A 23,058-nucleotide genomic window follows, 5' to 3' on the forward strand; every position below is an offset into this window, starting at 1 on the left:
GCTGCCGCGGGATCACGGTTGTAAAAGCAAGGGTTAGGGTTAGGGATTAGAATCGCACGTACTAACAGGCTGTTTTGAAAGATGTTTCCGGAGCTCGCAAAATCCACTTAGCCTGTGCGGAGAATGGGCACGCTGGAGCCCGCCACCCTGTTGGGAAGAAAGAGCGCCAACAGAGCCGCCCAACGTGGGGCTCGAACCCACGACCCTGAGATTAAGAGTCTCATGCTCTACCGACTGAGCTAGCCGGGCTGGTCGTGGTCTCCTTCACCGGGTCGGACGCAGTTTTCATCGGCTCCCAAATGACACAGGCGAAACGGAGGCTCTCGCGTTGTGCAAGACTGTCGAGCCGTCCCGTGGGTAGTGCTTAGAGCAGGCTTAGAGTTTTCTTCTGTCAGTTTTGACCCAATCTGTTATTGGGAAGCGCAGTTTGACCCAGCAGTGCGGGCCAACAACATGTTCTGTCTTGCCGCGTGAAGGCGGTTCAATGCTTTGGTCAGCGTATGGTTGAGATGTGATTTTCCACCAATTTGGGGCACCTTTCTTATGGAAATCAAGGATAAATCTATATAAGGATAAGGATAAATCTTCTATATTTCGGTGGTCTTTTGCAAACACTAGATTTATATGTCAGTTCCAACATAACACCGACTGTTACGCAACAGTCCCGGGATCGTTAATAGTTACGCCTCCAACATTTGCATCGCCCAATCATCGGTAACGTCAGTACATCAGTAAAACAAGGCAAGCCACTGAAGGGACACGGTTAGCTTAATGCTAGCGCTAGCCTGTTACATTGCAGTACAAAAGATATCACTTACCACATAAACAGAGAGATGACTGTGCTGATGATGGTGAATGATGGAGAAATAACTGCGCTGATGATGGCGAATGATTTACAGATCCAGAGTATCACCGAGAAGCAGCTGAACTTGTGTGGTAAGAAGCGCTCCCTCTGCATTATAACTTTACACAGAGCACATGGATCACAGTAATGAGACTAAAATGTCTGCGATACAAAACGGCAGATTCAACAAACCACATATTAAAAGCCGCTAGAGCTCCTAATTAAATAAATATTTTTATCAATGTGCCAGCTATAGAGATGAGCAGCTCTGTGAAACAGCCAATCGGAGCAGAGCTCATTAATATTCATGAAGCTTCCAAAAAAGGCAATAACAGAGCATTTCATTCTAGGGACAAATCCTAGGGTTGTAAATGGTCCTGTAAAACCGTTTCTGGAGATTGTTTGCCCTTTCCTATGCCATATACCTTCTATGCAGATATCAAAGAACAAATTAAAATATTCTCTCAATGCATTTTATGGCAACTTTAAGTTGATAGAACCAGCTGACATCTTATCCTGACATTCTGAATATCAAGGATGGTGACACCCACCAACAAAAATGTAAAAAAAAAAAAAAAAAATCTCAATCATAACGACTCATAAGATTTTTAATCTGATATTTACATTTTTCAGAGACCACTCTGACCATACTCTCTTCGTCTATGCTGCTTAAATGCCACACAGAACGTTCATCAATGGTGTGGAGCATATGAAATAAACCATTACTCCACACCCGATTCACGCTCAGAAAAGAGTATCAACGCTCATCATCGTAGTTTGGGAGACACTACACTTTTGAAACACATTTCCTAGTTAGAAACTATAGAAATGATCCCTGAAAGTATAGTCTTGACCTCCATTTTGCAAAACCAGCTTAGGCGAGTTCTGACACTTTGAGTCTCAGAGATGGTTACAACCTAACAACAGAGATGAGAAAAGTTACATTTGAAACATCATTAGAGTCCTAAAATTTTGTTTGTAATTTTAGTTGGATGCAGTTTTCATTGGCCCCCAAATTACACAGGCGAAACTGAGGCTCTCGCGTTGTGCGAGACTGTCAACCCGTCCCGTGGGTAGGGCTTAAAGCAGGCTTAGAGATTTCTTCTGTCAGTTTTGACCCAATCTGTTTTTGGGAAGCGCAGTTTGACCCAGCAGTGCGGGCCAACAACATGTTCTGTTTTGCCGCGTGAAGGCGGTTTAATGCTTTGGACAGCGTATGGTTGAGATGTGATTTTCCACCAATTTGGGGCACCTTTCTTATGGAAATCAAGGATGATTTCATGGGAAATGGCAAACTGGTGTAGCGTTTGGCTAATAAGCTAAAGCTACAAAGGATGTACCGGTGCCCCGTCGTCCGAGCAGAATCCACATTCGGCCGTAATCGGAGGTTACTACTAACGTTGGATTGTGTCTCATAGGGAGTTTGGCGCAGGGCCTCAGTGGAAAACAGGCCCTCGGCGGCTGAAACAAAAGACGAAGAATGCATCCACATGCACATGAATCAGGAATGTTAAATAAAGAAACCCCGCCGGATGACGAGGTGGTCCAGTGGTTAAGGCGGTGGAAGGCTAATACATTGTGCTCGACACGCATTCGAAGCTTTAGCGCCACTGAGAGGCCACCGGACCAGACAGGCCCAACATGTTTACGATGGGTAACGGTGAGCTGTAATTGCGTTGCAGTTTAACGATACTTGTCTTGAGAACATATTGACAAAACAACAAACCTTCTGGCTCTGGCGCACTATCATCAGCAGACCGTTTTTTTGGCGAGGAAAAAAAACCCTAAACGAAACAAGGCTATATTTCTCAACAAAACTCTAAGCCTCCAGAGAGACTAGCAAAAACTGCCAAAGATAACTGTATTTCAAGTCATCCTGGCGGGGTATTGGGTAAAGTTTTCAACCAGCAATGATCGCGCCTCGGACAAACCTCATAGGCTACAATATTGCCTCTGCGAAAGAATGCAGGCGACGGTCGTGACCTTTTTCTGCACCTACGTGGATGTGAACCGACAAGGTGGGAGCAAGCTTTAAACTGCCGCACAAACAGTCTCCTGCCACGGGTTGCTGCACCGTGTTTCTACGGAACAGATTAGAGGTGTGTAAAAGACGGCTCATTCACTATTCCCTCTGTGCTCAAAACAGCCAGCTGAAAGCACGGCAGCAGCAGCTGAAAAGGTCCGCAGCATGGCCTATCTCGGTCAGCAAGGGGACGGGGTGGCCGAGTGGTTAAGGCGATGGACTGCTAATCCATTTTGCTCTGTGCAATGGTTGGAATCCATTCTTGTCGTTCGGTTCCTTTAGCACTGGACCTTAATCCGGGTCCTGGGGACCCCATGCTAAACTTTTTGTGTGTCCTCCTTATCTAACACACTCAGTTCAGTTCTTTGAGTTCTCTACTAATGAACTGATGATCTGAATCAGGAGTGCTAAATAAAAAATGTCACGTAAAATGACGAGGTGGCCGAGTGGTTAAGGCGATGGACTGCTAATCCATTGTGCTCTGCACGCGTGGGTTCGAATCCCATCCTCGTCGTTCGGCTCCTTTAGCAGTAATCCTCGGTCCTGGGGACCCCACTCTGCGCTTTTTGTGTCTTCCTTATCTGACACACTCAGTTCAGTTCACTGAGTGCTCTACTAATGAGCCGATGGTCTGAATCGGGAGTGTTAAATAAAAGGACCACGGAAAGTGACGGGGTGGTCGAGTGTTTAAGGCGATGCAAGGCTAATCCGTTGTGCTAGGCTCACCTTGGTTTGTGTGGGTTTGAATCCCGTCCTCTTCATTTGATGATTTAGCACCACTGAGAGCCCACCAGAACAGACAGGCCCAACCTGTTTACGATGGGTAGCGGTGAGCTGTGATTGTGCTGTAGTTTAATGATACCTGCAGCGAAGTCTTGAGAGCATATTGACAAAACAACAAATCTTCTGGCTCCGGCACGCTATGATCTGTAGACACCTCTTTGACGAGGACCAACAACCAGCCACTCTAACAAAACGAAGCAAAACTTTGTTTTTCAAGAAGCGTCCAGAGAGACCGGCAAAAACTGAGAAGCTGACTGTATTTCAAATCATCCAGATGGGATATCGGGGAAAGTTTACAACCAGCAATGATCACACCTCAGATAAACCACACAAGCTACAACATTGCCTCTGCGATAGAATACCGGTGACGGTCGTGACCTTTTCTTGCAGCTACGTGGATGTGATCCGACAAGGTGATAGCAAGCTGGATGAGCCCCAGAGACAGATCATCAGTGAAGACCTCTTCACCTAGACGGCCATCGACGCAAGACTGTGAAAACCAGATCCTCTCCAATCTGACACTGTGGCAACATGGAACTTTTGCATCTACATTAAAATTAGTCTGTTTGTTCTTATTCTGAGGTCACCGTAGCCGCCATATCCATTCTGTATTCCGATTAGATGGTCACTGCAGTCCCCCGGATCCAGTCCGTACCAAGAGCAGATGGTGGATCAGCACCTTCAGCCGAATGTCAGCGGATACCATGTCAACTAGATGAGCCCCAGAGACAGATCATCAGTAAAGAATGAATCCACATGCCACAGCAAACTCGAGCTGGTGAAAATGTTCACCAAACACCCGCCGCTGACTTCTTTTAAAAGAAGCCAGCTTATTGAAGGTGCACAGGATAAACGCCCTGAGAAAGCTGTGCCTCGCAACCCTAAGAATGGCATAGGCGCTAGTGGACACCTGACGCGCGTGCAAAACACCGGCATTTCACACGTCCCTGGGTGGGGTCGAACCACCAACCTTTCGGTTAACAGCCGAACGCACTAACCGATTGCGCCACAGAGACAGACATTGCGCATCTGCTGCCGCGGGATCACGGTTGTAAAAGCAAGGGTTAGGGTTAGGGATTAGAATCGCACGTACTAACAGGCTGTTTTGAAAGATGTTTCCGGAGCTCGCAAAATCCACTTAGCCTGTGCGGAGAATGGGCACGCTGGAGCCCGCCACCCTGTTGGGAAGAAAGAGCGCCAACAGAGCCGCCCAACGTGGGGCTCGAACCCACGACCCTGAGATTAAGAGTCTCATGCTCTACCGACTGAGCTAGCCGGGCTGGTCGTGGTCTTCTTCACCGGGTCGGACGCAGTTTTCATCGGCTCCCAAATGACACAGGCGAAACGGAGGCTCTCGCGTTGTGCAAGACTGTCGAGCCGTCCCGTGGGTAGTGCTTAGAGCAGGCTTAGAGTTTTCTTCTGTCAGTTTTGACCCAATCTGTTATTGGGAAGCGCAGTTTGACCCAGCAGTGCGGGCCAACAACATGTTCTGTCTTGCCGCGTGAAGGCGGTTCAATGCTTTGGTCAGCGTATGGTTGAGATGTGATTTTCCACCAATTTGGGGCACCTTTCTTATGGAAATCAAGGATAAATCTATATAAGGATAAGGATAAATCTTCTATATTTCGGTGGTCTTTTGCAAACACTAGATTTATATGTCAGTTCCAACATAACACCGACTGTTACGCAACAGTCCCGGGATCGTTAATAGTTACGCCTCCAACATTTGCATCGCCCAATCATCGGTAATGTCAGTACATCAGTAAAACAAGGCAAGCCACTGAAGGGACACGGTTAGCTTAATGCTAGCGCTAGCCTGTTACATTGCAGTACAAAAGATATCACTTACCACATAAACAGAGAGATGACTGTGCTGATGATGGTGAATGATGGAGAAATAACTGCGCTGATGATGGCGAATGATTTACAGATCCAGAGTATCACCGAGAAGCAGCTGAACTTGTGTGGTAAGAAGCGCTCCCTCTGCATTATAACTTTACACAGAGCACATGGATCACAGTAATGAGACTAAAATGTCTGCGATACAAAACGGCAGATTCAACAAACCACATATTAAAAGCCGCTAGAGCTCCTAATTAAATAAATATTTTTATCAATGTGCCAGCTATAGAGATGAGCAGCTCTGTGAAACAGCCAATCGGAGCAGAGCTCATTAATATTCATGAAGCTTCCAAAAAAGGCAATAACAGAGCATTTCATTCTAGGGACAAATCCTAGGGTTGTAAATGGTCCTGTAAAACCGTTTCTGGAGATTGTTTGCCCTTTCCTATGCCATATACCTTCTATGCAGATATCAAAGAACAAATTAAAATATTCTCTCAATGCATTTTATGGCAACTTTAAGTTGCTAGAACCAGCTGACATCTTATCCTGACATTCTGAATATCAAGGATGGTGACACCCACCAACAAAAATGTAAAAAAAAAAAAAAAAAAATCTCAATCATAACGACTCATAAGATTTTTAATCTGATATTTACATTTTTCAGAGACCACTCTGACCATACTCTCTTCGTCTATGCTGCTTAAATGCCACACAGAACGTTCATCAATGGTGTGGAGCATATGAAATAAACCATTACTCCACACCCGATTCACGCTCAGAAAAGAGTATCAAAGTTCATCATCGTAGTTTGGGAGACACTACACTTTTGAAACACATTTCCTAGTTAGAAACTATAGAAATGATCCCTGAAAGTATAGTCTTGACCTCCATTTTGCAAAACCAGCTTAGGCGAGTTCTGACACTTTGAGTCTCAGAGATGGTTACAACCTAACAACAGAGATGAGAAAAGTTACATTTGAAACATCATTAGAGTCCTAAAATTTTGTTTGTAATTTTAGTTGGATGCAGTTTTCATTGGCCCCCAAATTACACAGGCGAAACTGAGGCTCTCGCGTTGTGCGAGACTGTCAACCCGTCCCGTGGGTAGGGCTTAAAGCAGGCTTAGAGATTTCTTCTGTCAGTTTTGACCCAATCTGTTTTTGGGAAGCGCAGTTTGACCCAGCAGTGCGGGCCAACAACATGTTCTGTTTTGCCGCGTGAAGGCGGTTTAATGCTTTGGACAGCGTATGGTTGAGATGTGATTTTCCACCAATTTGGGGCACCTTTCTTATGGAAATCAAGGATGATTTCATGGGAAATGGCAAACTGGTGTAGCGTTTGGCTAATAAGCTAAAGCTACAAAGGATGTACCGGTGCCCCGTCGTCCGAGCAGAATCCACATTCGGCCGTAATCGGAGGTTACTACTAACGTTGGATTGTGTCTCATAGGGAGTTTGGCGCAGGGCCTCAGTGGAAAACAGGCCCTCGGCGGCTGAAACAAAAGACGAAGAATGCATCCACATGCACATGAATCAGGAATGTTAAATAAAGAAACCCCGCCGGATGACGAGGTGGTCCAGTGGTTAAGGCGGTGGAAGGCTAATACATTGTGCTCGACACGCATTCGAAGCTTTAGCGCCACTGAGAGGCCACCGGACCAGACAGGCCCAACATGTTTACGATGGGTAACGGTGAGCTGTAATTGCGTTGCAGTTTAACGATACTTGTCTTGAGAACATATTGACAAAACAACAAACCTTCTGGCTCTGGCGCACTATCATCAGCAGACCGTTTTTTTGGCGAGGAAAAAAAACCCTAAACGAAACAAGGCTATATTTCTCAACAAAACTCTAAGCCTCCAGAGAGACTAGCAAAAATTGCCAAAGATAACTGTATTTCAAGTCATCCTGGCGGGGTATTGGGTAAAGTTTTCAACCAGCAATGATCGCGCCTCGGACAAACCTCATAGGCTACAATATTGCCTCTGCGAAAGAATGCAGGCGATGGTCGTGACCTTTTTCTGCACCTACGTGGATGTGAACCGACAAGGTGGTAGCAAGCTTTAAACTGCCGCACAAACAGTCTCCTGCCACGGGTTGCTGCACCGTGTTTCTACGGAACAGATTAGAGGTGTGTAAAAGACGGCTCATTCACTATTCCCTCTGTGCTCAAAACAGCCAGCTGAAAGCACGGCAGCAGCAGCTGAAAAGGTCCGCAGCATGGCCTATCTCGGTCAGCAAGGGGACGGGGTGGCCGAGTGGTTAAGGCGATGGACTGCTAATCCATTTTGCTCTGTGCAATGGTTGGAATCCATTCTTGTCGTTCGGTTCCTTTAGCACTGGACCTTAATCCGGGTCCTGGGGACCCCATGCTAAACTTTTTGTGTGTCCTCCTTATCTAACACACTCAGTTCAGTTCTTTGAGTTCTCTACTAATGAACTGATGATCTGAATCAGGAGTGCTAAATAAAAAATGTCACGTAAAATGACGAGGTGGCCGAGTGGTTAAGGCGATGGACTGCTAATCCATTGTGCTCTGCACGCGTGGGTTCGAATCCCATCCTCGTCGTTCGGCTCCTTTAGCAGTAATCCTCGGTCCTGGGGACCCCACTCTGCGCTTTTTGTGTCTTCCTTATCTGACACACTCAGTTCAGTTCACTGAGTGCTCTACTAATGAGCCGATGGTCTGAATCGGGAGTGTTAAATAAAAGGACCACGGAAAGTGACGGGGTGGTCGAGTGTTTAAGGCGATGCAAGGCTAATCCGTTGTGCTAGGCTCACCTTGGTTTGTGTGGGTTTGAATCCCGTCCTCTTCATTTGATGATTTAGCACCACTGAGAGCCCACCAGAACAGACAGGCCCAACCTGTTTACGATGGGTAGCGGTGAGCTGTGATTGTGCTGTAGTTTAATGATACCTGCAGCGAAGTCTTGAGAGCATATTGACAAAACAACAAATCTTCTGGCTCCGGCACGCTATGATCTGTAGACACCTCTTTGACGAGGACCAACAACCAGCCACTCTAACAAAACGAAGCAAAACTTTGTTTTTCAAGAAGCGTCCAGAGAGACCGGCAAAAACTGAGAAGCTGACTGTATTTCAAATCATCCAGATGGGATATCGGGGAAAGTTTACAACCAGCAATGATCACACCTCAGATAAACCACACAAGCTACAACATTGCCTCTGCGATAGAATACCGGTGACGGTCGTGACCTTTTCTTGCAGCTACGTGGATGTGATCCGACAAGGTGATAGCAAGCTGGATGAGCCCCAGAGACAGATCATCAGTGAAGACCTCTTCACCTAGACGGCCATCGACGCAAGACTGTGAAAACCAGATCCTCTCCAATCTGACACTGTGGCAACATGGAACTTTTGCATCTACATTAAAATTAGTCTGTTTGTTCTTATTCTGAGGTCACCGTAGCCGCCATATCCATTCTGTATTCCGATTAGATGGTCACTGCAGTCCCCCGGATCCAGTCCGTACCAAGAGCAGATGGTGGATCAGCACCTTCAGCCGAATGTCAGCGGATACCATGTCAACTAGATGAGCCCCAGAGACAGATCATCAGTAAAGAATGAATCCACATGCCACAGCAAACTCGAGCTGGTGAAAATGTTCACCAAACACCCGCCGCTGACTTCTTTTAAAAGAAGCCAGCTTATTGAAGGTGCACAGGATAAACGCCCTGAGAAAGCTGTGCCTCGCAACCCTAAGAATGGCATAGGCGCTAGTGGACACCTGACGCGCGTGCAAAACACCGGCATTTCACACGTCCCTGGGTGGGGTCGAACCACCAACCTTTCGGTTAACAGCCGAACGCGCTAACCGATTGCGCCACAGAGACAGACATTGCGCATCTGCTGCCGCGGGATCACGGTTGTAAAAGCAAGGGTTAGGGTTAGGGATTAGAATCGCACGTACTAACAGGCTGTTTTGAAAGATGTTTCCGGAGCTCGCAAAATCCACTTAGCCTGTGCGGAGAATGGGCACGCTGGAGCCCGCCACCCTGTTGGGAAGAAAGAGCGCCAACAGAGCCGCCCAACGTGGGGCTCGAACCCACGACCCTGAGATTAAGAGTCTCATGCTCTACCGACTGAGCTAGCCGGGCTGGTCGTGGTCTTCTTCACCGGGTCGGACGCAGTTTTCATCGGCTCCCAAATGACACAGGCGAAACGGAGGCTCTCGCGTTGTGCAAGACTGTCGAGCCGTCCCGTGGGTAGTGCTTAGAGCAGGCTTAGAGTTTTCTTCTGTCAGTTTTGACCCAATCTGTTATTGGGAAGCGCAGTTTGACCCAGCAGTGCGGGCCAACAACATGTTCTGTCTTGCCGCGTGAAGGCGGTTCAATGCTTTGGTCAGCGTATGGTTGAGATGTGATTTTCCACCAATTTGGGGCACCTTTCTTATGGAAATCAAGGATAAATCTATATAAGGATAAGGATAAATCTTCTATATTTCGGTGGTCTTTTGCAAACACTAGATTTATATGTCAGTTCCAACATAACACCGACTGTTACGCAACAGTCCCGGGATCGTTAATAGTTACGCCTCCAACATTTGCATCGCCCAATCATCGGTAACGTCAGTACATCAGTAAAACAAGGCAAGCCACTGAAGGGACACGGTTAGCTTAATGCTAGCGCTAGCCTGTTACATTGCAGTACAAAAGATATCACTTACCACATAAACAGAGAGATGACTGTGCTGATGATGGTGAATGATGGAGAAATAACTGCGCTGATGATGGCGAATGATTTACAGATCCAGAGTATCACCGAGAAGCAGCTGAACTTGTGTGGTAAGAAGCGCTCCCTCTGCATTATAACTTTACACAGAGCACATGGATCACAGTAATGAGACTAAAATGTCTGCGATACAAAACGGCAGATTCAACAAACCACATATTAAAAGCCGCTAGAGCTCCTAATTAAATAAATATTTTTATCAATGTGCCAGCTATAGAGATGAGCAGCTCTGTGAAACAGCCAATCGGAGCAGAGCTCATTAATATTCATGAAGCTTCCAAAAAAGGCAATAACAGAGCATTTCATTCTAGGGACAAATCCTAGGGTTGTAAATGGTCCTGTAAAACCGTTTCTGGAGATTGTTTGCCCTTTCCTATGCCATATACCTTCTATGCAGATATCAAAGAACAAATTAAAATATTCTCTCAATGCATTTTATGGCAACTTTAAGTTGCTAGAACCAGCTGACATCTTATCCTGACATTCTGAATATCAAGGATGGTGACACCCACCAACAAAAATGTAAAAAAAAAAAAAAAAAATCTCAATCATAACGACTCATAAGATTTTTAATCTGATATTTACATTTTTCAGAGACCACTCTGACCATACTCTCTTCGTCTATGCTGCTTAAATGCCACACAGAACGTTCATCAATGGTGTGGAGCATATGAAATAAACCATTACTCCACACCCGATTCACGCTCAGAAAAGAGTATCAAAGTTCATCATCGTAGTTTGGGAGACACTACACTTTTGAAACACATTTCCTAGTTAGAAACTATAGAAATGATCCCTGAAAGTATAGTCTTGACCTCCATTTTGCAAAACCAGCTTAGGCGAGTTCTGACACTTTGAGTCTCAGAGATGGTTACAACCTAACAACAGAGATGAGAAAAGTTACATTTGAAACATCATTAGAGTCCTAAAATTTTGTTTGTAATTTTAGTTGGATGCAGTTTTCATTGGCCCCCAAATTACACAGGCGAAACTGAGGCTCTCGCGTTGTGCGAGACTGTCAACCCGTCCCGTGGGTAGGGCTTAAAGCAGGCTTAGAGATTTCTTCTGTCAGTTTTGACCCAATCTGTTTTTGGGAAGCGCAGTTTGACCCAGCAGTGCGGGCCAACAACATGTTCTGTTTTGCCGCGTGAAGGCGGTTTAATGCTTTGGACAGCGTATGGTTGAGATGTGATTTTCCACCAATTTGGGGCACCTTTCTTATGGAAATCAAGGATGATTTCATGGGAAATGGCAAACTGGTGTAGCGTTTGGCTAATAAGCTAAAGCTACAAAGGATGTACCGGTGCCCCGTCGTCCGAGCAGAATCCACATTCGGCCGTAATCGGAGGTTACTACTAACGTTGGATTGTGTCTCATAGGGAGTTTGGCGCAGGGCCTCAGTGGAAAACAGGCCCTCGGCGGCTGAAACAAAAGACGAAGAATGCATCCACATGCACATGAATCAGGAATGTTAAATAAAGAAACCCCGCCGGATGAGGAGGTGGTCCAGTGGTTAAGGCGGTGGAAGGCTAATACATTGTGCTCGACACGCATTCGAAGCTTTAGCGCCACTGAGAGGCCACCGGACCAGACAGGCCCAACATGTTTACGATGGGTAACGGTGAGCTGTAATTGCGTTGCAGTTTAACGATACTTGTCTTGAGAACATATTGACAAAACAACAAACCTTCTGGCTCTGGCGCACTATCATCAGCAGACCGTTTTTTTGGCGAGGAAAAAAAACCCTAAACGAAACAAGGCTATATTTCTCAACAAAACTCTAAGCCTCCAGAGAGACTAGCAAAAATTGCCAAAGATAACTGTATTTCAAGTCATCCTGGCGGGGTATTGGGTAAAGTTTTCAACCAGCAATGATCGCGCCTCGGACAAACCTCATAGGCTACAATATTGCCTCTGCGAAAGAATGCAGGCGATGGTCGTGACCTTTTTCTGCACCTACGTGGATGTGAACCGACAAGGTGGTAGCAAGCTTTAAACTGCCGCACAAACAGTCTCCTGCCACGGGTTGCTGCACCGTGTTTCTACGGAACAGATTAGAGGTGTGTAAAAGACGGCTCATTCACTATTCCCTCTGTGCTCAAAACAGCCAGCTGAAAGCACGGCAGCAGCAGCTGAAAAGGTCCGCAGCATGGCCTATCTCGGTCAGCAAGGGGACGGGGTGGCCGAGTGGTTAAGGCGATGGACTGCTAATCCATTTTGCTCTGTGCAATGGTTGGAATCCATTCTTGTCGTTCGGTTCCTTTAGCACTGGACCTTAATCCGGGTCCTGGGGACCCCATGCTAAACTTTTTGTGTGTCCTCCTTATCTAACACACTCAGTTCAGTTCTTTGAGTTCTCTACTAATGAACTGATGATCTGAATCAGGAGTGCTAAATAAAAAATGTCACGTAAAATGACGAGGTGGCCGAGTGGTTAAGGCGATGGACTGCTAATCCATTGTGCTCTGCACGCGTGGGTTCGAATCCCATCCTCGTCGTTCGGCTCCTTTAGCAGTAATCCTCGGTCCTGGGGACCCCACTCTGCGCTTTTTGTGTCTTCCTTATCTGACACACTCAGTTCAGTTCACTGAGTGCTCTACTAATGAGCCGATGGTCTGAATCGGGAGTGTTAAATAAAAGGACCACGGAAAGTGACGGGGTGGTCGAGTGTTTAAGGCGATGCAAGGCTAATCCGTTGTGCTAGGCTCACCTTGGTTTGTGTGGGTTTGAATCCCGTCCTCTTCATTTGATGATTTAGCACCACTGAGAGCCCACCAGAACAGACAGGCCCAACCTGTTTACGATGGGTAGCGGTGAGCTGTGATTGTGCTGTAGTTTAATGATACCTGCAGCGAAGTCTTGAGAGCATATTGAAAAAACAACAAATCTTCTGGCTCCGGCACGCTATGATCTGTAGACACCTCTTTGACGAGGACCAACAACCAGCCACTCTAACAAAACGAAGCAAAACTTTGTTTTTCAAGAAGCGTCCAGAGAGACCGGCAAAAACTGAGAAGCTGACTGTATTTCAAATCATCCAGATGGGATATCGGGGAAAGTTTACAACCAGCAATGATCACACCTCAGATAAACCACACAAGCTACAACATTGCCTCTGCGATAGAATACCGGTGACGGTCGTGACCTTTTCTTGCAGCTACGTGGATGTGATCCGACAAGGTGATAGCAAGCTGGATGAGCCCCAGAGACAGATCATCAGTGAAGACCTCTTCACCTAGACGGCCATCGACGCAAGACTGTGAAAACCAGATCCTCTCCAATCTGACACTGTGGCAACATGGAACTTTTGCATCTACATTAAAATTAGTCTGTTTGTTCTTATTCTGAGGTCACCGTAGCCGCCATATCCATTCTGTATTCCGATTAGATGGTCACTGCAGTCCCCCGGATCCAGTCCGTACCAAGAGCAGATGGTGGATCAGCACCTTCAGCCGAATGTCAGCGGATACCATGTCAACTAGATGAGCCCCAGAGACAGATCATCAGTAAAGAATGAATCCACATGCCACAGCAAACTCGAGCTGGTGAAAATGTTCACCAAACACCCGCCGCTGACTTCTTTTAAAAGAAGCCAGCTTATTGAAGGTGCACAGGATAAACGCCCTGAGAAAGCTGTGCCTCGCAACCCTAAGAATGGCATAGGCGCTAGTGGACACCTGACGCGCGTGCAAAACACCGGCATTTCACACGTCCCTGGGTGGGCTCGAACCACCAACCTTTCGGTTAACAGCCGAACGCGCTAACCGATTGCGCCACAGAGACAGACATTGCGCATCTGCTGCCGCGGGATCACGGTTGTAAAAGCAAGGGTTAGGGTTAGGGATTAGAATCGCACGTACTAACAGGCTGTTTTGAAAGATGTTTCCGGAGCTCGCAAAATCCACTTAGCCTGTGCGGAGAATGGGCACGCTGGAGCCCGCCACCCTGTTGGGAAGAAAGAGCGCCAACAGAGCCGCCCAACGTGGGGCTCGAACCCACGACCCTGAGATTAAGAGTCTCATGCTCTACCGACTGAGCTAGCCGGGCTGGTCGTAGTCTCCTTCACCGGGTCGGACGCAGTTTTCATCGGCTCCCAAATGACACAGGCGAAACGGAGGCTCTCGCGTTGTGCAAGACTGTCGAGCCGTCCCGTGGGTAGTGCTTAGAGCAGGCTTAGAGTTTTCTTCTGTCAGTTTTGACCCAATCTGTTATTGGGAAGCGCAGTTTGACCCAGCAGTGCGGGCCAACAACATGTTCTGTCTTGCCGCGTGAAGGCGGTTCAATGCTTTGGTCAGCGTATGGTTGAGATGTGATTTTCCACCAATTTGGGGCACCTTTCTTATGGAAATCAAGGATAAATCTATATAAGGATAAGGATAAATCTTCTATATTTCGGTGGTCTTTTGCAAACACTAGATTTATATGTCAGTTCCAACATAACACCGACTGTTACGCAACAGTCCCGGGATCGTTAATAGTTACGCCTCCAACATTTGCATCGCCCAATCATCGGTAACGTCAGTACATCAGTAAAACAAGGCAAGCCACTGAAGGGACACGGTTAGCTTAATGCTAGCGCTAGCCTGTTACATTGCAGTACAAAAGATATCACTTACCACATAAACAGAGAGATGACTGTGCTGATGATGGTGAATGATGGAGAAATAACTGCGCTGATGATGGCGAATGATTTACAGATCCAGAGTATCACCGAGAAGCAGCTGAACTTGTGTGGTAAGAAGCGCTCCCTCTGCATTATAACTTTACACAGAGCACATGGATCACAGTAATGAGACTAAAATGTCTGCGATACAAAACGGCAGATTCAACAAACCACATATTAAAAGCCGCTAGAGCTCCTAATTAAATAAATATTTTTATCAATGTGCCAGCTATAGAGATGAGCAGCTCTGTGAAACAGCCAATCGGAGCAGAGCTCATTAATATTCATGAAGCTTCCAAAAAAGGCAATAACAGAGCATTTCATTCTAGGGACAAATCCTAGGGTTGTAAATGGTCCTGTAAAACCGTTTCTGGAGATTGTTTGCCCTTTCCTATGCCATATACCTTCTATGCAGATATCAAAGAACAAATTAAAATATTCTCTCAATGCATTTTATGGCAACTTTAAGTTGATAGAACCAGCTGACATCTTATCCTGACATTCTGAATATCAAGGATGGTGACACCCACCAACAAAAATATAAAAAAAAAAAAAAAAAAATCTCAATCATAACGACTCATAAGATTTTTAATCTGATATTTACATTTTTCAGAGACCACTCTGACCATACTCTCTTCGTCTATGCTGCTTAAATGCCACACAGAACGTTCATCAATGGTGTGGAGCATATGAAATAAACCATTATTCCACACCCGATTCACGCTCAGAAAAGAGTATCAAAGCTCATCATCGTAGTTTGGGAGACACTACACTTTTGAAACACATTTCCTAGTTAGAAACTATAGAAATGATCCCTGAAAGTATAGTCTTGACCTCCATTTTGCAAAACCAGCTTAGGCGAGTTCTGACACTTTGAGTCTCAGAGATGGTTACAACCTAACAACAGAGATGAGAAAAGTTACATTTGAAACATCATTAGAGTCCTAAAATTTTGTTTGTAATTTTAGTTGGATGCAGTTTTCATTGGCCCCCAAATTACACAGGCGAAACTGAGGCTCTCGCGTTGTGCGAGACTGTCAACCCGTCCCGTGGGTAGGGCTTAAAGCAGGCTTAGAGATTTCTTCTGTCAGTTTTGACCCAATCTGTTTTTGGGAAGCGCAGTTTGACCCAGCAGTGCGGGCCAACAACATGTTCTGTTTTGCCGCGTGAAGGCGGTTTAATGCTTTGGACAGCGCATGGTTGAGATGTGATTTTCCACCAATTTGGGGCACCTTTCTTATGGAAATCAAGGATGATTTCATGGGAAATGGCAAACTGGTGTAGCGTTTGGCTAATAAGCTAAAGCTACAAAGGATGTACCGGTGCCCCGTCGTCCGAGCAGAATCCACATTCGGCCGTAATCGGAGGTTACTACTAACGTTGGATTGTGTCTCATAGGGAGTTTGGCGCAGGGCCTCAGTGGAAAACAGGCCCTCGGCGGCTGAAACAAAAGACGAAGAATGCATCCACATGCACATGAATCAGGAATGTTAAATAAAGAAACCCCGCCGGATGACGAGGTGGTCCAGTGGTTAAGGCGGTGGAAGGCTAATACATTGTGCTCGACACGCATTCGAAGCTTTAGCGCCACTGAGAGGCCACCGGACCAGACAGGCCCAACATGTTTACGATGGGTAACGGTGAGCTGTAATTGCGTTGCAGTTTAACGATACTTGTCTTGAGAACATATTGACAAAACAACAAACCTTCTGGCTCTGGCGCACTATCATCAGCAGACCGTTTTTTTGGCGAGGAAAAAAAACCCTAAACGAAACAAGGCTATATTTCTCAACAAAACTCTAAGCCTCCAGAGAGACTAGCAAAAATTGCCAAAGATAACTGTATTTCAAGTCATCCTGGCGGGGTATTGGGTAAAGTTTTCAACCAGCAATGATCGCGCCTCGGACAAACCTCATAGGCTACAATATTGCCTCTGCGAAAGAATGCAGGCGATGGTCGTGACCTTTTTCTGCACCTACGTGGATGTGAACCGACAAGGTGGTAGCAAGCTTTAAACTGCCGCACAAACAGTCTCCTGCCACGGGTTGCTGCACCGTGTTTCTACGGAACAGATTAGAGGTGTGTAAAAGACGGCTCATTCACTATTCCCTCTGTGCTCAAAACAGCCAGCTGAAAGCACGGCAGCAGCAGCTGAAAAGGTCCGCAGCATGGCCTATCTCGGTCAGCAAGGGGACAGGGTGGCCGAGTGGTTAAGGCGATGGACTGCTAATCCATTTTGCTCTGTGCAATGGTTGGAATCCATTCTTGTCGTTCGGTTCCTTTAGCACTGGACCTTAATCCGGGTCCTGGGGACCCCATGCTAAACTTTTTGTGTGTCCTCCTTATCTAACACACTCAGTTCAGTTCTTTGAGTTCTCTACTAATGAACTGATGATCTGAATCAGGAGTGCTAAATAAAAAATGTCACGTAAAATGACGAGGTGGCCGAGTGGTTAAGGCGATGGACTGCTAATCCATTGTGCTCTGCACGCGTGGGTTCGAATCCCATCCTCGTCGTTCGGCTCCTTTAGCAGTAATCCTCGGTCCTGGGGACCCCACTCTGCGCTTTTTGTGTCTTCCTTATCTGACACACTCAGTTCAGTTCACTGAGTGCTCTACTAATGAGCCGATGGTCTGAATCGGGAGTGTTAAATAAAAGGACCACGGAAAGTGACGGGGTGGTCGAGTGTTTAAGGCGATGCAAGGCTAATCCGTTGTGCTAGGCTCACCTTGGTTTGTGTGGGTTTGAATCCCGTCCTCTTCATTTGATGATTTAGCACCACTGAGAGCCCACCAGAACAGACAGGCCCAACCTGTTTACGATGGGTAGCGGTGAGCTGTGATTGTGCTGTAGTTTAATGATACCTGCAGCGAAGTCTTGAGAGCATATTGAAAAAACAACAAATCTTCTGGCTCCGGCACGCTATGATCTGTAGACACCTCTTTGACGAGGACCAACAACCAGCCACTCTAACAAAACGAAGCAAAACTTTGTTTTTCAAGAAGCGTCCAGAGAGACCGGCAAAAACTGAGAAGCTGACTGTATTTCAAATCATCCAGATGGGATATCGGGGAAAGTTTACAACCAGCAATGATCACACCTCAGATAAACCACACAAGCTACAACATTGCCTCTGCGATAGAATACCGGTGACGGTCGTGACCTTTTCTTGCAGCTACGTGGATGTGATCCGACAAGGTGATAGCAAGCTGGATGAGCCCCAGAGACAGATCATCAGTGAAGACCTCTTCACCTAGACGGCCATCGACGCAAGACTGTGAAAACCAGATCCTCTCCAATCTGACACTGTGGCAACATGGAACTTTTGCATCTACATTAAAATTAGTCTGTTTGTTCTTATTCTGAGGTCACCGTAGCCGCCATATCCATTCTGTATTCCGATTAGATGGTCACTGCAGTCCCCCGGATCCAGTCCGTACCAAGAGCAGATGGTGGATCAGCACCTTCAGCCGAATGTCAGCGGATACCATGTCAACTAGATGAGCCCCAGAGACAGATCATCAGTAAAGAATGAATCCACATGCCACAGCAAACTCGAGCTGGTGAAAATGTTCACCAAACACCCGCCGCTGACTTCTTTTAAAAGAAGCCAGCTTATTGAAGGTGCACAGGATAAACGCCCTGAGAAAGCTGTGCCTCGCAACCCTAAGAATGGCATAGGCGCTAGTGGACACCTGACGCGCGTGCAAAACACCGGCATTTCACACGTCCCTGGGTGGGGTCGAACCACCAACCTTTCGGTTAACAGCCGAACGCACTAACCGATTGCGCCACAGAGACAGACATTGCGCATCTGCTGCCGCGGGATCACGGTTGTAAAAGCAAGGGTTAGGGTTAGGGATTAGAATCGCACGTACTAACAGGCTGTTTTGAAAGATGTTTCCGGAGCTCGCAAAATCCACTTAGCCTGTGCGGAGAATGGGCACGCTGGAGCCCGCCACCCTGTTGGGAAGAAAGAGCGCCAACAGAGCCGCCCAACGTGTGGCTCGAACCCACGACCCTGAGATTAAGAGTCTCATGCTCTACCGACTGAGCTAGCCGGGCTGGTCGTAGTCTCCTTCACCGGGTCGGACGCAGTTTTCATCGGCTCCCAAATGACACAGGCGAAACGGAGGCTCTCGCGTTGTGCAAGACTGTCGAGCCGTCCCGTGGGTAGTGCTTAGAGCAGGCTTAGAGTTTTCTTCTGTCAGTTTTGACCCAATCTGTTATTGGGAAGCGCAGTTTGACCCAGCAGTGCGGGCCAACAACATGTTCTGTCTTGCCGCGTGAAGGCGGTTCAATGCTTTGGTCAGCGTATGGTTGAGATGTGATTTTCCACCAATTTGGGGCACCTTTCTTATGGAAATCAAGGATAAATCTATATAAGGATAAGGATAAATCTTCTATATTTCGGTGGTCTTTTGCAAACACTAGATTTATATGTCAGTTCCAACATAACACCGACTGTTACGCAACAGTCCCGGGATCGTTAATAGTTACGCCTCCAACATTTGCATCGCCCAATCATCGGTAACGTCAGTACATCAGTAAAACAAGGCAAGCCACTGAAGGGACACGGTTAGCTTAATGCTAGCGCTAGCCTGTTACATTGCAGTACAAAAGATATCACTTACCACATAAACAGAGAGATGACTGTGCTGATGATGGTGAATGATGGAGAAATAACTGCGCTGATGATGGCGAATGATTTACAGATCCAGAGTATCACCGAGAAGCAGCTGAACTTGTGTGGTAAGAAGCGCTCCCTCTGCATTATAACTTTACACAGAGCACATGGATCACAGTAATGAGACTAAAATGTCTGCGATACAAAACGGCAGATTCAACAAACCACATATTAAAAGCCGCTAGAGCTCCTAATTAAATAAATATTTTTATCAATGTGCCAGCTATAGAGATGAGCAGCTCTGTGAAACAGCCAATCGGAGCAGAGCTCATTAATATTCATGAAGCTTCCAAAAAAGGCAATAACAGAGCATTTCATTCTAGGGACAAATCCTAGGGTTGTAAATGGTCCTGTAAAACCGTTTCTGGAGATTGTTTGCCCTTTCCTATGCCATATACCTTCTATGCAGATATCAAAGAACAAATTAAAATATTCTCTCAATGCATTTTATGGCAACTTTAAGTTGATAGAACCAGCTGACATCTTATCCTGACATTCTGAATATCAAGGATGGTGACACCCACCAACAAAAATATAAAAAAAAAAAAAAAATCTCAATCATAACGACTCATAAGATTTTTAATCTGATATTTACATTTTTCAGAGACCACTCTGACCATACTCTCTTCGTCTATGCTGCTTAAATGCCACACAGAACGTTCATCAATGGTGTGGAGCATATGAAATAAACCATTATTCCACACCCGATTCACGCTCAGAAAAGAGTATCAAAGCTCATCATCGTAGTTTGGGAGACACTACACTTTTGAAACACATTTCCTAGTTAGAAACTATAGAAATGATCCCTGAAAGTATAGTCTTGACCTCCATTTTGCAAAACCAGCTTAGGCGAGTTCTGACACTTTGAGTCTCAGAGATGGTTACAACCTAACAACAGAGATGAGAAAAGTTACATTTGAAACATCATTAGAGTCCTAAAATTTTGTTTGTAATTTTAGTTGGATGCAGTTTTCATTGGCCCCCAAATTACACAGGCGAAACTGAGGCTCTCGCGTTGTGCGAGACTGTCAACCCGTCCCGTGGGTAGGGCTTAAAGCAGGCTTAGAGATTTCTTCTGTCAGTTTTGACCCAATCTGTTTTTGGGAAGCGCAGTTTGACCCAGCAGTGCGGGCCAACAACATGTTCTGTTTTGCCGCGTGAAGGCGGTTTAATGCTTTGGACAGCGTATGGTTGAGATGTGATTTTCCACCAATTTGGGGCACCTTTCTTATGGAAATCAAGGATGATTTCATGGGAAATGGCAAACTGGTGTAGCGTTTGGCTAATAAGCTAAAGCTACAAAGGATGTACCGGTGCCCCGTCGTCCGAGCAGAATCCACATTCGGCCGTAATCGGAGGTTACTACTAACGTTGGATTGTGTCTCATAGGGAGTTTGGCGCAGGGCCTCAGTGGAAAACAGGCCCTCGGCGGCTGAAACAAAAGACGAAGAATGCATCCACATGCACATGAATCAGGAATGTTAAATAAAGAAACCCCGCCGGATGACGAGGTGGTCCAGTGGTTAAGGCGGTGGAAGGCTAATACATTGTGCTCGACACGCATTCGAAGCTTTAGCGCCACTGAGAGGCCACCGGACCAGACAGGCCCAACATGTTTACGATGGGTAACGGTGAGCTGTAATTGCGTTGCAGTTTAACGATACTTGTCTTGAGAACATATTGACAAAACAACAAACCTTCTGGCTCTGGCGCACTATCATCAGCAGACCGTTTTTTTGGCGAGGAAAAAAAACCCTAAACGAAACAAGGCTATATTTCTCAACAAAACTCTAAGCCTCCAGAGAGACTAGCAAAAATTGCCAAAGATAACTGTATTTCAAGTCATCCTGGCGGGGTATTGGGTAAAGTTTTCAACCAGCAATGATCGCGCCTCGGACAAACCTCATAGGCTACAATATTGCCTCTGCGAAAGAATGCAGGCGACGGTCGTGACCTTTTTCTGCACCTACGTGGATGTGAACCGACAAGGTGGTAGCAAGCTTTAAACTGCCGCACAAACAGTCTCCTGCCACGGGTTGCTGCACCGTGTTTCTACGGAACAGATTAGAGGTGTGTAAAAGACGGCTCATTCACTATTCCCTCTGTGCTCAAAACAGCCAGCTGAAAGCACGGCAGCAGCAGCTGAAAAGGTCCGCAGCATGGCCTATCTCGGTCAGCAAGGGGACGGGGTGGCCGAGTGGTTAAGGCGATGGACTGCTAATCCATTTTGCTCTGTGCAATGGTTGGAATCCATTCTTGTCGTTCGGTTCCTTTAGCACTGGACCTTAATCCGGGTCCTGGGGACCCCATGCTAAACTTTTTGTGTGTCCTCCTTATCTAACACACTCAGTTCAGTTCTTTGAGTTCTCTACTAATGAACTGATGATCTGAATCAGGAGTGCTAAATAAAAAACGTCACGTAAAATGACGAGGTGGCCGAGTGGTTAAGGCGATGGACTGCTAATCCATTGTGCTCTGCACGCGTGGGTTCGAATCCCATCCTCGTCGTTCGGCTCCTTTAGCAGTAATCCTCGGTCCTGGGGACCCCACTCTGCGCTTTTTGTGTCTTCCTTATCTGACACACTCAGTTCAGTTCACTGAGTGCTCTACTAATGAGCCGATGGTCTGAATCGGGAGTGTTAAATAAAAGGACCACGGAAAGTGACGGGGTGGTCGAGTGGTTAAGGCGATGCAAGGCTAATCCGTTGTGCTAGGCTCACCTTGGTTTGTGTGGGTTTGAATCCCGTCCTCTTCATTTGATGATTTAGCACCACTGAGAGCCCACCAGAACAGACAGGCCCAACCTGTTTACGATGGGTAGCGGTGAGCTGTGATTGTGCTGTAGTTTAATGATACCTGCAGCGAAGTCTTGAGAGCATATTGACAAAACAACAAATCTTCTGGCTCCGGCACGCTATGATCTGTAGACACCTCTTTGACGAGGACCAACAACCAGCCACTCTAACAAAACGAAGCAAAACTTTGTTTTTCAAGAAGCGTCCAGAGAGACCGGCAAAAACTGAGAAGCTGACTGTATTTCAAATCATCCAGATGGGATATCGGGGAAAGTTTACAACCAGCAATGATCACACCTCAGATAAACCACACAAGCTACAACATTGCCTCTGCGATAGAATACCGGTGACGGTCGTGACCTTTTCTTGCAGCTACGTGGATGTGATCCGACAAGGTGATAGCAAGCTGGATGAGCCCCAGAGACAGATCATCAGTGAAGACCTCTTCACCTAGACGGCCATCGACGCAAGACTGTGAAAACCAGATCCTCTCCAATCTGACACTGTGGCAACATGGAACTTTTGCATCTACATTAAAATTAGTCTGTTTGTTCTTATTCTGAGGTCACCGTAGCCGCCATATCCATTCTGTATTCCGATTAGATGGTCACTGCAGTCCCCCGGATCCAGTCCGTACCAAGAGCAGATGGTGGATCAGCACCTTCA

General features: G+C 46.4%; 28 non-coding genes across 28 annotated transcripts; 5 read left to right on the plus strand and 23 right to left on the minus strand.

Annotated features, from left to right (window-relative positions):
• Window positions 1-176: 176 nt before the first annotated feature.
• On the minus strand, window positions 177-249 carry trnak-cuu (transfer RNA lysine (anticodon CUU)). Its single transcript has one exon. It is a non-coding gene; the product is annotated as a tRNA-Lys (tRNA).
• Window positions 250-1,479: 1,230 nt separating this feature from the next.
• Window positions 1,480-1,695, minus strand: LOC141347807 (small nucleolar RNA U3). Its single transcript, XR_012357431.1, has one exon. It is a non-coding gene; the product is annotated as a small nucleolar RNA U3 (small nucleolar RNA).
• A 973-nt stretch (window positions 1,696-2,668) lies between these two features.
• Window positions 2,669-2,809, minus strand: LOC141285228 (U4 spliceosomal RNA). Its single transcript, XR_012338571.1, has one exon. It is a non-coding gene; the product is annotated as a U4 spliceosomal RNA (small nuclear RNA).
• Window positions 2,810-3,299: 490 nt separating this feature from the next.
• trnas-gcu (transfer RNA serine (anticodon GCU)) lies at window positions 3,300-3,381 on the plus strand. The gene has a single exon. It is a non-coding gene; the product is annotated as a tRNA-Ser (tRNA).
• A 490-nt stretch (window positions 3,382-3,871) lies between these two features.
• LOC141286602 (U4 spliceosomal RNA) lies at window positions 3,872-4,010 on the minus strand. Its single transcript, XR_012339306.1, has one exon. It is a non-coding gene; the product is annotated as a U4 spliceosomal RNA (small nuclear RNA).
• A 582-nt stretch (window positions 4,011-4,592) lies between these two features.
• trnan-guu (transfer RNA asparagine (anticodon GUU)) lies at window positions 4,593-4,666 on the minus strand. Its single transcript has one exon. It is a non-coding gene; the product is annotated as a tRNA-Asn (tRNA).
• Window positions 4,667-4,857: 191 nt separating this feature from the next.
• On the minus strand, window positions 4,858-4,930 carry trnak-cuu (transfer RNA lysine (anticodon CUU)). Its single transcript has one exon. It is a non-coding gene; the product is annotated as a tRNA-Lys (tRNA).
• Window positions 4,931-6,161: 1,231 nt separating this feature from the next.
• LOC141347895 (small nucleolar RNA U3) lies at window positions 6,162-6,377 on the minus strand. The gene has a single exon (XR_012357439.1). It is a non-coding gene; the product is annotated as a small nucleolar RNA U3 (small nucleolar RNA).
• Window positions 6,378-7,350: 973 nt separating this feature from the next.
• Window positions 7,351-7,491, minus strand: LOC141284815 (U4 spliceosomal RNA). Its single transcript, XR_012338493.1, has one exon. It is a non-coding gene; the product is annotated as a U4 spliceosomal RNA (small nuclear RNA).
• A 490-nt stretch (window positions 7,492-7,981) lies between these two features.
• Window positions 7,982-8,063, plus strand: trnas-gcu (transfer RNA serine (anticodon GCU)). The gene has a single exon. It is a non-coding gene; the product is annotated as a tRNA-Ser (tRNA).
• A 490-nt stretch (window positions 8,064-8,553) lies between these two features.
• On the minus strand, window positions 8,554-8,692 carry LOC141286607 (U4 spliceosomal RNA). Its single transcript, XR_012339308.1, has one exon. It is a non-coding gene; the product is annotated as a U4 spliceosomal RNA (small nuclear RNA).
• A 582-nt stretch (window positions 8,693-9,274) lies between these two features.
• trnan-guu (transfer RNA asparagine (anticodon GUU)) lies at window positions 9,275-9,348 on the minus strand. Its single transcript has one exon. It is a non-coding gene; the product is annotated as a tRNA-Asn (tRNA).
• Window positions 9,349-9,539: 191 nt separating this feature from the next.
• Window positions 9,540-9,612, minus strand: trnak-cuu (transfer RNA lysine (anticodon CUU)). Its single transcript has one exon. It is a non-coding gene; the product is annotated as a tRNA-Lys (tRNA).
• A 1,230-nt stretch (window positions 9,613-10,842) lies between these two features.
• LOC141347906 (small nucleolar RNA U3) lies at window positions 10,843-11,058 on the minus strand. The gene has a single exon (XR_012357440.1). It is a non-coding gene; the product is annotated as a small nucleolar RNA U3 (small nucleolar RNA).
• A 973-nt stretch (window positions 11,059-12,031) lies between these two features.
• Window positions 12,032-12,172, minus strand: LOC141284821 (U4 spliceosomal RNA). The gene has a single exon (XR_012338495.1). It is a non-coding gene; the product is annotated as a U4 spliceosomal RNA (small nuclear RNA).
• A 490-nt stretch (window positions 12,173-12,662) lies between these two features.
• trnas-gcu (transfer RNA serine (anticodon GCU)) lies at window positions 12,663-12,744 on the plus strand. Its single transcript has one exon. It is a non-coding gene; the product is annotated as a tRNA-Ser (tRNA).
• A 490-nt stretch (window positions 12,745-13,234) lies between these two features.
• Window positions 13,235-13,373, minus strand: LOC141286615 (U4 spliceosomal RNA). The gene has a single exon (XR_012339309.1). It is a non-coding gene; the product is annotated as a U4 spliceosomal RNA (small nuclear RNA).
• A 582-nt stretch (window positions 13,374-13,955) lies between these two features.
• Window positions 13,956-14,029, minus strand: trnan-guu (transfer RNA asparagine (anticodon GUU)). Its single transcript has one exon. It is a non-coding gene; the product is annotated as a tRNA-Asn (tRNA).
• A 191-nt stretch (window positions 14,030-14,220) lies between these two features.
• Window positions 14,221-14,293, minus strand: trnak-cuu (transfer RNA lysine (anticodon CUU)). The gene has a single exon. It is a non-coding gene; the product is annotated as a tRNA-Lys (tRNA).
• A 1,231-nt stretch (window positions 14,294-15,524) lies between these two features.
• Window positions 15,525-15,740, minus strand: LOC141348083 (small nucleolar RNA U3). Its single transcript, XR_012357456.1, has one exon. It is a non-coding gene; the product is annotated as a small nucleolar RNA U3 (small nucleolar RNA).
• A 973-nt stretch (window positions 15,741-16,713) lies between these two features.
• On the minus strand, window positions 16,714-16,854 carry LOC141284827 (U4 spliceosomal RNA). Its single transcript, XR_012338496.1, has one exon. It is a non-coding gene; the product is annotated as a U4 spliceosomal RNA (small nuclear RNA).
• Window positions 16,855-17,344: 490 nt separating this feature from the next.
• trnas-gcu (transfer RNA serine (anticodon GCU)) lies at window positions 17,345-17,426 on the plus strand. Its single transcript has one exon. It is a non-coding gene; the product is annotated as a tRNA-Ser (tRNA).
• Window positions 17,427-17,916: 490 nt separating this feature from the next.
• Window positions 17,917-18,055, minus strand: LOC141286621 (U4 spliceosomal RNA). Its single transcript, XR_012339311.1, has one exon. It is a non-coding gene; the product is annotated as a U4 spliceosomal RNA (small nuclear RNA).
• Window positions 18,056-18,637: 582 nt separating this feature from the next.
• trnan-guu (transfer RNA asparagine (anticodon GUU)) lies at window positions 18,638-18,711 on the minus strand. Its single transcript has one exon. It is a non-coding gene; the product is annotated as a tRNA-Asn (tRNA).
• A 1,492-nt stretch (window positions 18,712-20,203) lies between these two features.
• LOC141348095 (small nucleolar RNA U3) lies at window positions 20,204-20,419 on the minus strand. The gene has a single exon (XR_012357457.1). It is a non-coding gene; the product is annotated as a small nucleolar RNA U3 (small nucleolar RNA).
• Window positions 20,420-21,392: 973 nt separating this feature from the next.
• On the minus strand, window positions 21,393-21,533 carry LOC141284833 (U4 spliceosomal RNA). The gene has a single exon (XR_012338501.1). It is a non-coding gene; the product is annotated as a U4 spliceosomal RNA (small nuclear RNA).
• Window positions 21,534-22,023: 490 nt separating this feature from the next.
• trnas-gcu (transfer RNA serine (anticodon GCU)) lies at window positions 22,024-22,105 on the plus strand. The gene has a single exon. It is a non-coding gene; the product is annotated as a tRNA-Ser (tRNA).
• Window positions 22,106-22,595: 490 nt separating this feature from the next.
• LOC141286625 (U4 spliceosomal RNA) lies at window positions 22,596-22,734 on the minus strand. Its single transcript, XR_012339312.1, has one exon. It is a non-coding gene; the product is annotated as a U4 spliceosomal RNA (small nuclear RNA).
• Window positions 22,735-23,058: the final 324 nt, after the last annotated feature.

This window comes from Garra rufa, chromosome 1, assembly GCF_049309525.1.
Source record: "Garra rufa chromosome 1, GarRuf1.0, whole genome shotgun sequence".
In the NCBI taxonomy this organism is placed as follows: Eukaryota; Metazoa; Chordata; class Actinopteri; order Cypriniformes; family Cyprinidae; genus Garra; species Garra rufa.